Source organism: Nerophis lumbriciformis, linkage group LG25, assembly GCF_033978685.3.
Source record: "Nerophis lumbriciformis linkage group LG25, RoL_Nlum_v2.1, whole genome shotgun sequence".
NCBI lineage: Eukaryota > Metazoa > Chordata > Actinopteri > Syngnathiformes > Syngnathidae > Nerophis > Nerophis lumbriciformis.
Genome location: NC_084572.2, coordinates 26,875,774 through 26,890,600, shown reverse-complemented (window position 1 = coordinate 26,890,600; position 14,827 = coordinate 26,875,774). Strand labels below are relative to the sequence as shown.

The window sequence follows — 14,827 nt, the reverse complement described above, 5'->3', positions numbered from 1 at the left end:
GAGTTTATTAAGATTACATGTAATAAAAAGCTTTATGATATTATTGAACAAACAAACTTGCAGCAGATACCATGAATGCAATCTTACAGCCATGACTTTACTAAGTATATTTGAGTTTTTACCATTACAATATGTGTTGTCAAATATAGCCATCATATCTTATGTATTCATGAAATGCCTTTTAGTGATGTAGTGAAGAGATTTTCTCAAATCAGACAAAATGTTAAACTCATTAGCTCCCTCCATCAGTGTGTGAATGTGTGTGTGAATGGGTAAATGTGGAAGTAGTGTCAAAGCGCTTTGAGTACCTTGAAGGTAGAAAAGCGCTATACAAGTACAACCCATATATATATATATATAAATAAACCATGGATGCCATACATTCTTGGAATGGCGAATATTGATATGGCAAAGACAGTTTCTCAACAAAAATAATTAACTATTAAAGAGGTTTGGTTTTCAGTTTTTCGCATCTAATTAATAGAAACCATTGGTAGGTTTTCTTGCATTTTTACAGAATTACTATGTCGAAATTGCCTTCCAAAGCATCTTAAAAATGGTAAAACTTCAACTTCAAAAGGGCTTCCTTGAATTTGAATATTTTTCAATTCCTCTATTTTTCTTTACTTCACTGGGATTCCTGAACATTGAACAACAATAACTACACACATGATAACCATCATCGTATGATTTGCGAAGCACACTCATTGCCCTCCATAAGGGATTCAAAACACAAAAAACATCAATAATGATGTAAAAGAATGGAGACCAGACGATGTGGGAAACGTGTCATTATGTTGCACTTAGTGTCATTGTTGCACGGAAAATATCAAATCACACTGACACGTTAATTACGGATCACGAGTGAGTTTGTGCTAACAAACACAATTATGACAATACGACCCCAGGAGGCATAGTAGGATTGTGCTTCTGCGGTGCAAATATTTTACCAGTTAAACCAAGATGCAGTAGCTTTAAAGAGAAAAAAACAGCAACTAAAAGTTTTCCAGAGAAAAAGAAGCTGACACAAGCACAAAACACAAGGAGTTGTAAGTTGGGCCCCATTGATTGTTTTCATCGCATAAATCCATCGTGTTGCCGTAAATAGCACAATGTCAAACTTGTGGCTGAAGAAGATGAAGGCTGAGGACAGTGAGGCAAGGAGATGCAAGAGGAAATGTATTGATCCCAAAAAAACCTCCCAGTAATCCTGCAGCAGCATGCTGACCAGGGCCGCACTGTTTGCCCTTCAGCAGGGGCACTGCACCAATCACTGATACAAAGTGGGAAGCTGATGTTCCCATACATGAGTCCAGCGCCACCTTTCCTACAGCAAGCCCACTGACAAAAGATAGGCAAATGATGAGAAGCTCATCCGAGTGAAACACATTTTTTTTAATAATTTACAAAAAAATTGCTCACAATACAAAAAAGACTGCTGCATTACTTCTGCTAAAGTTTTCCACTGGCAGCTGTTTCTCTTTTCACAATAAAACTACCTCTATAGGTGGCTTGTATATGACATCACATCCGCTTTCCTTCTTCGAGGCTTAATTTACATGATAGTCAAGCAGCTTGATCGTAGCATTACAACAAGTGAGAGTGAGTGTAGAGTTTGAGCAGAAGATGCAGTATCGCTGTTCTGTTCTTGGGTGTTCCAGTCGCTTAAAAGGGTAGATAGGAAAGAGATTTCATAGAGGTAATAAAGTCAGACAAAAAACGAAAGTGCGTCCAAGGAAATGGCTCTTAAAAATATCACTTTCATCATCTTGTGGAATACAATCGGACCATGCTTGTGCCTCCAGCGATCGCTTTGTAAAATATTTGTTTGAAAATTGAGAAACTTTCTGTGATGCAATCGAGTTTATTCTCTACCCTATTAATAGTGTTGATAGCAGAATTAAACGTACAGAAAAGACAAGAAATCACATTAGTTTGTGTTCTCCTGTGGTTTCTATGCCTAAATATAACGAAAGACCTGGTCGTGCAAATAAATTAATGTCATGTTAAGTTCTAGTAATAAATATTATATTTATTGGTCCAATCTACCATATTTTAATTGTTCATTTTCATAACAGAAACTAAAAGCTTAGTTGTTGTTGTGCAGGAAAGCCAAGTCCTTTATTCGACCCGGATGACCACATTATAGCGTCTTTGGTGATATTTGTTATCATGCATAAAATATCCTTAATAGTATTAATAAACTAGATGAATACATCTCTCGTAGGCTCAATAGCATATACAGAATCTTGATATCGCTAGCAAACATTGCTGAACAACCTTGACATTTAAAGCTAAATAATGAGACAAAATATGAACTTCACACCATAAAAACAACTGCTGCCATGAATTGGAGATGAGACTAATATTTGCAGCAGGAAATCAATTAGCCTCACGATCACAGCAGCACAGCACTCGTTATGTCAATCAAATACGTTACTTAGCGATTGGCAAATAAGTCCACCTTTGTCTTTCACCGATTAATGCTTAATTTTTTCTTCTCTAAATACCGTGAGTGTCAGATGAAATGACGTTGAAGTGAGCAGTAACGTCTTGGTGATTATAAATACTTTAAACCAGGGGTCCCCAAACCTTTTGACTCGGGGGACGCATTGTGTTAAGAAAAATTGGCCGGGGGCCGGGCTATGTCTGTGTGTGTGTGTGTGTGTATATATATATATTATATATATATATATATATATATTAGGGATATATATATATATATATATATATATATATATATATATTATATATATATATATATTAGGGATGTCCCGATCCGATATTTGGATCGGATCGGCCGCCGATATTTGCCAAAAAATGCGTATCGGCAAGGCATGGGAAAATGCCGATCCAGATCCAGTTAAAAAAAAAAACTCCGCTTCATGTTTTCCAACGCACTAAATAATACATTGCACTTTTCTGCTGCTCCCTAATTTCCGTTCCGCATTTTCCAGCACACCTTCAACACATCCACAGGTCTGTGGATTCTCACGCAGTTGCTTTTAGCTGCTGGCATTACACGACAGGCTCTTCTTACTCTTTCCTGTGTCTCCTTCTCACAGACAGCAAGCGCACCTTCTTACACACGTCACATACTGTCACGTCATACGTCACATACTGTCACGTCATACGTCACATACGTATACGTCCTCTCCCAGCAGAAAGGTAGCAGCATGGCTAACGTTAGCTGTGATGCTAGCGCAGCCGTGTGACCAACGTTCTCTCTAAGGTGCGCGCTTGTGCAATTGCGCACTGCTCAAACGTCTTCTGCGCATAGCAATTATATGCCACGCACAAAATCAAATAAAAAAATAAGCGCATAACAATTTTCGACACACGGACACGACAGAGAAAACAGTTATCGTCATCATTGTTCAAATATTGTAACGTCTGTCGAGACGCTTATCTCCGTTCGGTGCCACACGTCCACACCATCAAAATGCCGAGGCAAACATTTCCACATCAACACCGTATGAAAAAAATAGTGATTTTTTCAGTTGTGATTTCCTTCTCTGCATGAAAGTTTAAAAGTAGCATATATTAATGCAGTATGAAGAAGAATGTTTTAATGTAGACATGCAAGCCTTGAAAGAAAATTTTGAAAATCAAGACTACATTTCCTGCAAATGGGTGCATTTCTACCCTATATTTTAACTTTAGATTTATTCTCATATCAAACTCTTTTGGCTGTCTTTTTGACACTTACATCCGGTGCCCCCCTCCACACCCTGGATTATAAATAATGTAAATAATTCAAACGTTGTGTCCTGAGCAAGACACTTCACCCTTGCTCCTGATGGGTGCTGGTTAGCGCCTTGCATGGCAGCTCCCTCCATCAGTGTGTGAATGTGTGTGTGAATGGGTAAATGTGGAAGTAGCGTCAAAGCGCTTTGAGTACCTTGAAGGTAGAAAAGCGCTATACAAGTACAACCCATTTATCATTTATTTATAATGTGATTATCTTGTGTGATGACTGTATTATGATAATAGTATATATCTGATAGTGTATATCTGTATCATGAATCAATTTAAGTGGACCCCCAAGTTGAAAAACTTATTCAGGTGTTACCATTTAGTGGTCAATTGTACGGAATATGTACTTCACTGTGCAACCTACTAATAAAAGTCTCAATCAATCAATCAAAACACATAGAATCATCATACTGATGTGATTATATGCATCAAGTGTTCATTCAAGGCTGAGGCAAAATATTGAGATATATATCGTGTATCGCAATATGGCCTTAAAATATCGCAATATTAAAAAAAGGCCATATCGCCCAGCCCTAGTTTCAATGATATAGATATAGATATATATATATATATATATATATATATATATATATATATATATATATATATATATATATATATATTTCTCACGCACTAATTGACTAAAAGAGTGTGCACTCACCGCACGCTCGCCCGACACTGTGGCGCGAGCGCGATGTTACTTTATCGATGGTAAAATGCATTTTTTGACAATATGATTTGCCTGAGCAACTAGGAGACCCCGAGAGTAACAAGCAGTAGAAAATAGATTAGAAAGGCCAAATTAATTTTAAAAACTTCAGGTTCCCGCGGGCTGGATTTTGGACGCTGGCGGGCCGTGTTCGCCCCGCGGGCTGTAGTTTGGGGACCACTGATCTAAACTTTACTGCTGCCGGGTATTTTCTTCAATACTTTTGTTGTAATATTTTCAGAATGTGTTTGTTCTATTTTTGGCCAAAGTAAAACAAAGAAAACAATTTGAAGTTATCTTTATTTTTTAGTTTCAATGCTATGATTTATAATAGTCCGTTCCGCGTGTGCACAGATTTCCCTTGCGGCCCCTGAGCTAAAATGAGTTGGACACCTCTGATGTACCGTATTACAGTATATGTAACAACTGCAGCCAAAACAAAAGGGCAGCATAAAATAGAGAGTAGAAACAGCAGAAAATAGACATTATAAACAAAGAGAGGTAGCTAACATAGAAGCGGTTGGACAAATAAAATAAACAACTTGAGACTTCCCGTATTCGGCCATAGTTTGGGGACCCCTGCTTTAAACCATTAAAAATATAAATTTCTTCATCTATTTTCTACCGCTTGTACCTTTTGAGGTCACGGGGGGTGCTTGATCCTATCTCAGCTGCATTCGGGCGGTATAGGCGGGTTACACCCTGGACTTCAGAGTGTATCTTTTTTAAATTATTTTTTACATGATCGCTTATATATTTGCCTCTAAACTTTTCAAAACAGGCCCTGTGATGAGGTGGCGACTTGTCCAGGGTGTACTCCGCCTTCCGCCCGTGTGCAGCTGAGATAGGCTCCAGCACCCCCCGCCACCCCGAAAGGGAGAAGCGGTAGGAAATGGATGGATGGAACCTTTTAAAATACACACAAATCTGCACTGATTTAGGTAAATAAACAGTAGCCTAATAGGACTCTGACCATCGCCTGAAACCTGGAAGTGCCCGGATGTGCCTCTCGGTCATGTGATTAGTACAGTTGTTAATCGCTGTCACTTAACATTAACTGCACATTCAATTGAATAACATAACCAAACTGAAACACATAACATTACTCATTTAGTTGTACTTCGACTAGCGAGCATCACTAAACATTACGACACGGTTTTACTTTGAAATTACATTAAAACCGGAAGCGACACAAAACGGAACTAGTTTAATAATCGCGCTTTAGCGAATTTCCGCTTTTGCTAATTAACGTTAGTGTAAGAAATCTTAATTTCGAATACTTACAAAGCTGTTTATTTTTTATAGCTGAATTACATTGCTACCAAATGCAAACACAGAGCGACCCTTTGAGTTTAACAAACATATACAGGTGAAAAACACATTTTGGTTTTGACTTTGTTACACAAGGATGGAAGACATTATTCAGGCTAATTAGCATCCGCCATGTTTGTTAACCCTGCGGTCCACAAGAGCGTCCACTTCTGAACACAACCATATGTCAAACTACGCACAATGTAACATGTATTGTGGACTTTAAATACTTGATTAGTTTACATTATGTTTACCTGTTGACAAGTAAAGACGAGGAGCGCTGCGGCTGTACTACTTCCATTACGCTGACAATGTTTACTTCTTCTGTTGTTTAGTCAGACACATATTTATAATGCAATGAGCAGTGCGCCTCCTGCTGACGTCTAGTTGAAAACATTATAAATACAAGTAAAAGGGATCTATTTGTTACAGAAAATAAGCTATTTCGACCGATTACAAAAGCATAATATTTTTAATATGGCTACTTTACATCACTATTTCCCATTTATTTAGCTTCAAACTACATGTCCAAGCAAAATACCCTACTGTGCAATATTACCCTTCGAGTGCAATACGTCCAACACTGATTGTTATTTATTACTCCGGTACTCTTGTCTTGTTCTGTATATTGTACAGTATTTTGTATTTCTATAGTGTTTTGTATATTGTAGGATTGCTGATTATTTTTTATTGGATAGTAGTCTGTTTATTTCAATTGTTAGTTTTTTCTTTATTACCTGTTGTGTAATTTATTTTTACCCCATATTTGTTCCCACTACCGCACCTTAAATTGGAGTCCTTAATCTCGTTATATGCAAATATAATGACAATAAAGTCCATTCTATTCTATTCTATTCTATAAGAGGACTTCTGGACAGTGGTGCATTTTATTATATAGTGGTGACCTCAATTGATGTGAGATTTCTGGAAGTGAACCCTTTGACTGTGAGAAATACACACACAATCACTCAGACGGTAATAAAATATTCAGCACTTAAAGGTGTCCTCCATCTGCTGTGCCTTTATACAACATTACTTCTAAAAAATGTTGCCAAGTTTGTTTAAAAGGCTTTTTTTTTCAATTTCATTTCATTCTGTTCAGCTCAAGACTAATAAGTGGGAATGTAAACATTTGCTGTGTGTTACGATGCCTGCAATGATTGGCGATAACAAAAGAGAACACGTCGATTTTTCCCACACCAATCACATTTATCGCCTTTCATGATGGTGTCAATGCATTTGATGCGCATGTGCACGTACAGCTGTGGGAAATTAAACTCGCCCAATGGAGCTAAGCACGAGGGAAATAGAAGGTCACGCTGCAAAATGTTTGCATGTGCCTTTCCATGTGCAATAATATAATGTTATTATCGCAGCGCATTTGACGGCGAAGGTAGCGTCATATTAAAAAGAGCTTATCTCTCGCCCCGTTTGAGGATTTTCCCCCTGAAAGTAATCACTGTGCAAGCTGCTTGATCCACGTGAAACCGCCGTGAGCCGTGGCAGTAGCAGCAGTGCACGGCAATGGCCGACAGCGAGCAGCTCGGACCCTAAGAGTTACAAAAAGTGCAGAATGTACAGAACGTGATGCAACTGAGTGAGACACGCCAAGCTGGAAGGACGAACAAAGTTAAAGATGCCATATGTAATCATTTCATGTCAAGTCGTCATTAAATGGCCCTGATGTGTCAAAATAAATGTATAAATCATGTTCTTTTCAAATACCTTTATAACTGATAACAGTAGTTAAATTAAGTTAAGTTAAGTTAAGTTAAAGTACCAATGATTGTCACACACACACTAGGTGTGGTGAAATTTGTACTCTGCATTTGACCAATCCCCTTGTTCACCCCCTCAGAGGTGAGGGGAGCAGTGGGCAGCATCAGTGGCCGCGCCCGGGAATCATTTTTGGGGATTTAACCCCCAATTCCAACCCTTGATGCTGAGTGCCAAGCAGGGAGGTAATGGGTCCCATTTTTATAGTCTTTGGTATGACTCGGCCGGGCTTTGAACTCACAATCTACCGATCTCAGGGCGGACACTCTAACCACTAGGCCACTGAGTTTAGCCGGGATATGCTCATTTCACAAATAGATTTGCAGCCCCGAAATCTTGTTATTGTTTTCATTTTGATGCCCAGCCTTCAAAGTTTGACCAATTAAAAAGTCAGTGAGTATGTCACATCCAGGTTGCTAGTTACGCACCGCCCTCTTCGTCGAGCTACTGCCACTGGTAAAGTTACTAAACATGTCAGACCATAGTAAATCTAAAAGGCCTCGTTACGATTCTCAACTTATTCATGACAAAGCCAGGAACAAAACGAGGACTTGTATCGGGGATGCCTTTGAAAGATGGAGACGATTGAAGGCGGACAAGATTTTTTCATCTGACGCAAAACTTGTTAATTTCCTCCTTGATAGGTAAGTCAGGCATTTACTTTTTCTTATTACTTGTAATAAATGGAAATGTACATTCCGTATGTAAACTATACTGTCCAATACAGTCTATGATTTTGTTTAACAAAGCTAGTATGTTCGTGCAACCAATGCTTAGGAGCGAAGCACCATCACACTAGTGTAGCTTAGCATTATTATTATTATTATAAACATATAGGCTAACGGGGGAAATGTATGCCTGATTGCAGTACCATTTCTGGCCACATTACTACATACCGGTATGGCACCTTTAAAGAGAAGCGGCATAAAAAATTTGCGTATTAGGTTTGCTTTGATTACAGTATGCATTTTATACTTAATAGTCACAAATTGCTTTAACTCACTTGTCTCGTGATCTCTAAGGCCGCTGTTGTTAAGGTTATTTTCTTAGTGGGACTCCCTGTTTCTGCCAACTTTCCCTGTCCTTGTTGTGCTGTTTTGAGACAATGAAGCTTCAATCGGCCAACGAGAAAGTTTGCCTTGCAACAAATAGCCTGCACCAGGAAAAAATAAGCTCAGCGTGATCCTTTCGATTTAGCCAGCCTTTCATTTTCATTGTGAGGTTTTATGTTGGATTATGAAAACTGTTTGTTTTATAATTAAATCTGGTTATAATGAATGACATTGAAAGAAAATGCATGATTAAAACACACGTTTTATTCAGTTTATAAATAAAGTTATATTAATGTTATAACACAAAAATAAATAAATAGATAATACAATTTAAAAAAATGGTTGCATCCCTGTTACCCATTTTATGTTAAAATTATTTATATTATTACCTTACATTTGATTTTCTTTATTTAAAAAATATTATTATTAAAATAATGTATTATTAGATTTTTTTTTGAGTCAATATTTGAGTATTAGTCACCTGAGAGAGGTTTAACATAGTTTTCATACACAATGAGCTAAATTACAATAGGGCCAAAACTGTTGTACTTGAAAAATAACTATGGAAATGAAAAAACAAGTTTTGATGTATCATTTGGAAAAATACATCTGTGTATTCAAAATAAAAATGAGTGCAGACTATTTTGTTAAGTTAAATATAATTATGATTAAGTCTGGTAATCATTTGAAATGATTCCTTATTTTTAGTTTTCACTTGTAAATTTTGATATTTGAGCCTCTGTTTTTTTAGATTCAAATATTGTTTTTCACGTTTTTTGTGTTTTCTTTTTCAGTTGCAGATCTTTTTTTTTCAGGTTCAAATACCTTTGTTTCCAGATTCAGACTTTTGGCGCAAATTTCACATGGGGTGCGTGCCATCAACTGAGAGGCTCATGGAATTACGACAGACATCTCAGAAAAAAAAGATTATATTTTTTTTAAGTACAAAACTTTTAGCCCTAATTTATCTCCATATCAATCCATCCATCCATCTTCTTCCGCTTATTCTAATTCTGGTCGGTGGGGACAGCAGACTGAGCAGTTACTTCATGCAGCTCTTCCATGGGGGATCCCTGGGCGTTCCAAGGTCAGCTGGGAGACATTAGCTCTCCAATTTGTTCTGGGTCTTTCCCGTGGCCTCCTATCAGTTGGAAGGGCATTCTGGCCAGATGTCCCAGTTGGAGGAGTTCAAGCACATCAGGGCTTCGTTCCCGAGTGAGGGAAGACATTGTTGTTAACATTGAACCCAATCTATTCAACCCAACCCTAACGTATGTGTCATAGAACATGTATGGCCTGATCTATTAAGATCACAATACCATGTGCTTAAGCTCCTCCCGAATGACAAGGCTTCTCACCCTAACTCTAAGGGAGAGTCCCGCTACTCGACGGAGGAAACTAATTTCGGCCGCTTGTACCCGTGATCTTATCCTTTCGATCACAACCCAAATCTCATGACCATAGGTGAGGATAGAACGTAGCTCAACCGGTACATTGAGAGGTTTGCCTTCTGGCTCAACTCCTTCTTCACCACGACGGACCGATGCAGTGTCCACCCTCAATGCAGATGCTCCACCGATCCGCCTGTCAACTTCACGATACACTCTTCCCTCACTTGTGAACAAGACCCCAAGGTACTTGAACTTCTCCACCTGGGGCAGGATCTCAACCTTAACTTGGAGATATCACTCCACCCTTTTCTGGGGAAGAACCAAGAATTTGGATTTGGAAGTGTTGATTTTCATCCCAGTCGCTTCACACTTAGCTGCAAACCGATCCAGTAAAGAGCTGAAGATCCTGGCCAGATGAAGCCAGTAGGACCGTATCATTCGCAAAAAGCAGAGACCTACAAAAACTGAGTCCCCTCAATGTCCTAACTGCACATAGAAAGTCTGTCTATAAAAGTTGGAAACAGACTCTGTGACAAAGGGTAGCCCTGGCGGAGTCCAACCCTCACTGAAAACGAGTCTGTCTTACTGCCGGCAATGCGGAACAAGCTTTGACACCGATAATATAGGTATCAAACCGTCACCTGATACCCCATACTTTCTGAGCACAGGACTTCCCAAGGGACACGGCCAAATGCCTTCTCCATGTCCACAAAAAGCATCTAGACAGGTTGGGCAAACTCCCATACACCCTCAAGGATTCTGCCGAGAATATACATAGAGCTGGTCCACAGATCCACGACCAGGATGAAAACCACACTGCTTCTCCTAAATCTGAGGTTCGACTAGCCTGCGTATCCTCTACTCCAGTACACCTGAATACCTTACCGGGAAGGCTGAGGAGTGTGCTCCCACGATAATTGGAACACATCCTCCGGATCCCCTTTTTAAATAGAGGAACGACCAACTCAGTCTGTCAATCCAGAGGCACTGTCCCCGATGTCCACGCAATGCTGCAGAGACTTGTCAACCGAGACAGCCCCACAGCATCCAGCAACTCCGGGCAGACCTCCTCCAACCCCGGGGCCCTGCCACGGTGGGGCTTATTATTTACCATGGCAACCTGAGCCCCAGGCACTGGTTCCTCATTGGAAGACATACATACGTACATACATGCATACATACATGTACAAATATTTAGTAAAGAGTAGGTGCTCTGTCTAAAAAAAATAAAATAAAAATAATCCATATCAACTGTGTGTGTGCGTCCAGTTGCAATATTGTGTGCAAAGCAACACAATAATGCAACAAAACAACACAATATTGACTGCAAGCAGAAGGTGACTTTGCCACTAATGGCACCTTTGAAAAAAAACCTTAGTAAAGGCCAGGTGAGATGAAAGCCTCCACACATTGAATAATTGAGCGGCGCGTGGCAGGTGAGTGGCGTTGATGAAAGCGCTGACTCATGCCTAGTTCTCCATGCCACAACCCACCCCCAACCCTCACCCGCTGCGGAACAATGATGCTTCCAAAACAAAACATTGGGCCGCAGTGTTTGTGCTGAGGCGGGAATCCTGAGGAAGACTTCGGAAGCTCGGTGGCAGCCGCACTCTGCTCGGGAAAATCCTGTTTAATATAACATGAGCCACACACTACGAGCGCACGTCTCTGTGGTTTCCTTCCTCCTCGGTAGCAAGGGGGTGGTGAAGGGGGACTGTCACGAACATGATGGGCTTCAAATGCAAAGTACGTTCATACCTTTGCATGCAGGGTTTTGTCTTTCAAAAGCCTTTTAGACCATGATTGATTTGGGGGACATACTGGAGCCTATCCCAGCACACTTAATTAGAGGCGTGGTAAACCCAGAAGGCACAATGCAGTAAAACAACGTTGAGAACTTGTTGAATTAGGTCCTGACATTGAGCAACTCAAACATAACGTTGAAACAACTTACTTTTTGTCTACGTTTATTCAATGTTGGGCTCTGACGTTGATTTGACCATGGAATTTTGGTCATTTCCCAACCAATATTCTACAACACAAATACAACGTTGAAACAACATGCTTTTTGACGACGTTTATTCAATGTCAGGTTGCGACATTGATTTGACCATTGAAATTTGGTAATTTCCCAACCAACAACGTGGATCCAACAGCAGACATCAACGTTGTCTCAATTTACAAATACAACTATTTTGCAACGTTGCGATGAAGTGGCGACTTGTCCAGGGTGTACCCCGCCTTCCGCCCGAATGCAGCTGAGTTAGGTTCCAGCACCCCCCGCAACCCCGAAAGGGACAAGCGGTAGCAAATGGATGGATGGATGTTTCAAAGTCAGTTTTAAAGGACATGTATGTGTAATCAACGTTGTATCAATGTCTTGTGCCTGCTGGGAACCGAGGACTGATGCCCACCTGGAGCATACACACCCAATGTACCGTATGTGTTTTTGTAAATGTCAGACGTGTTATGATCCGTTGCCCGGATCATGTTTTGTTCTGTTCGTTTGACCGCCTCAGTTCTGTTTTCAGCACCCTTGAGTTTGTGTGTTTTGGTTACCATGGGTGCTGACTAGTTTCATCTGCCTCTGATTAGTGTTCGGGACGCTCACCTGCTGCCGGGCACTAGTCAGAGAGCTACTTATTCCTGTTTTTTGCCACGTTCAGTCTGGCTTTCTTGTTTGCACTACGCAACAGTGACGATGTCTACTATTTGCTTCCATGCAATATGTTACGTTAAGTAATTCTACGATCTTTGATTCCTGTTCCTGTGCTAAGCTTCGCCATAGCTCCCACGCTATCGGCACGCTTTTCTGTCTTTTTGTATTTTTGCATGTTTCATGGACAATAAATCATTGTCTCACCTGCACCTTGCCTCCGGAGTTCCTGCTGCATCTTGGGAGAACGATCCGCGCAGTAAAATGCGACTTCAACGAACCTAACCTGCATGTTTTTGTAAACATAAAGAGAATGTAGAGTCTTTAACAAATCTAACGTTCGCATTTTTTTAAATATCAAACACCTTGAAGTCTTTAACGAACTGAGCGTGCGTGTTTTCTTAACCATAGAGACAATTTAGAGTCTTAACTAGTTTAACTAGTCTAATGTACACACTTTTTTTAGAGATAAAATACATTGAAGGGTCTTCAATTAACCTAACCTGCATGTTTTCGCAAACGTTAACACCATTTAGAGTCTTTAACTAATCTAATGTACGCACTTTTTTTTAGAGATAAAAGACATTGAAAAGACTTCAACGAACTTAACCTACATGTTTTCGTAAACATAAAGACCATTTAGAGTCTTTAACTAATCTAACGTAAGAATTTTTTTAAAATATCAAACACATTGAAAAGTCTTCAACGGACCTAACCTGCGTGTTTTTGTAAACATTAAGACAATTTAGAGTCTTTAACTAATCTAATGTATACACTCTTTTAGACATCAAACACATTAAGGTGACTAACAAACCTAACCTGCATGTTTTTGTAAACATAAAGACAATTTAGAGTCTTTAACTAATCTAACATACACATTTTTAGATATCAAACACAATGAAGTCTTCAACAAACCTAACTTGCATGTTTTCAGAAACAAAGACAATTTAGAGTCTTTAACTAATCTAACGTACACAGTTTTTTTTAGAGATTAAACACATTGAAGGGTCTTCAACTAACCTAACCTGCATGTTTTCATAAACAAAGACAATTTAGAGTCTTTAATGTAATGTACGCACATTTTTAGAGATCAAACACATAGAAGGGTCTTCAACGAACCTAACCTGCAAGTTTTTCTAAACATAAAGACAATTTAATGTCTTTAACTAATCTGATATACGCACTTTTTTTAGACATCAAACACATGGAAAAGTCTTCAAAGAACCTAACATGCATGATTTTGTAAACAAAGACAATTTAGAGTCTTTAAATAATCTAATGTACACACTTTTTAAGACATCAGACACATTAAAGGGGCTTTAACAAACCTAACCTGCATTTTTCATAAACACAGAGACAATTTAGAGTCTTTAACTAATCTAATGTACGCACATTTTTTAGAGATCAAACACATTGAAGAGTCTTCAATGTGTTTTTTTTGTTAACATAAAGACAATTTAGAGTTTTTAACTAATCTAACGTATGCACGGGTGTGTGTGGGGGAAGAACAATACATACGTTTTCAGCTGGGTGGCATGTAGGTGCTGGTGTTAGCAACAGAGTGGTTTGTACGGATGTATAAATAAATATTATCAGGTTCTCAATCATAATTAATTGAGGCGGGGGCATGAAAAAAAAAATGTCCACAAGGGGAGGCGTGACTAAAAATGATTGAGAAGCAGTGGGCTAGCCCAACTTACACATTTTTTAGACATCAAATACATTGAAGAGTTGTCATTACCTTGAGGCTCTATACCGGTGGTTCTTAATCTGGGTTCGATCTAACCCTAGGGGTTCGATGAGTCGACCTCAGGGGTTTGGCGGAGCCTCTGCCAACTTTGCAAACTTTCCCCTTCTGGACGACTGTATAAGTAAGATCGAAGATGTGTCTGGAATCGGAGACATTTCTGTACCCATGGAACTGAAGCAAACAATTGCCACACACTTAGATGAGCTTGCAAAGTCTCTTGATGGATATTTCCCCACAAGAGAGTCATATCCAGCATGGGTGAGACAGCCGTTCACGTTTGCTGTTGAGACAGCAAATGTCAATGATGAATACCTCGACGAAATCATTGAAATTCAGCAGAGCCAGGTTCAACAGCAACTCTTCAGAACAACACTCTCAACGTTTTGGTGTCGACAAATGGAAAAGTATCCAGTTATTGCTAAGAAA

At 39.3% G+C, this 14,827-nt stretch overlaps 1 protein-coding gene across 3 annotated transcripts in view; it reads right to left on the bottom strand.

The window, feature by feature from the left end:
• The window catches only part of tll1 (tolloid-like 1), an 86,916-nt gene that overhangs the window by 39,086 nt on the left and 33,003 nt on the right, over positions 1-14,827 (bottom strand). Inside the window, exon 1 of one of the 3 annotated variants that reach the window (XM_061984072.1) lies at positions 6,031-6,095. The exons of the other annotated variants lie outside the window; for them this stretch is intronic. The gene's annotated coding sequence lies outside the window, so the exon portion shown is untranslated. Of the gene's footprint in view, positions 1-6,030; positions 6,096-14,827 lie in introns of those variants that run through there. 3 annotated transcript variants of the gene reach the window in all.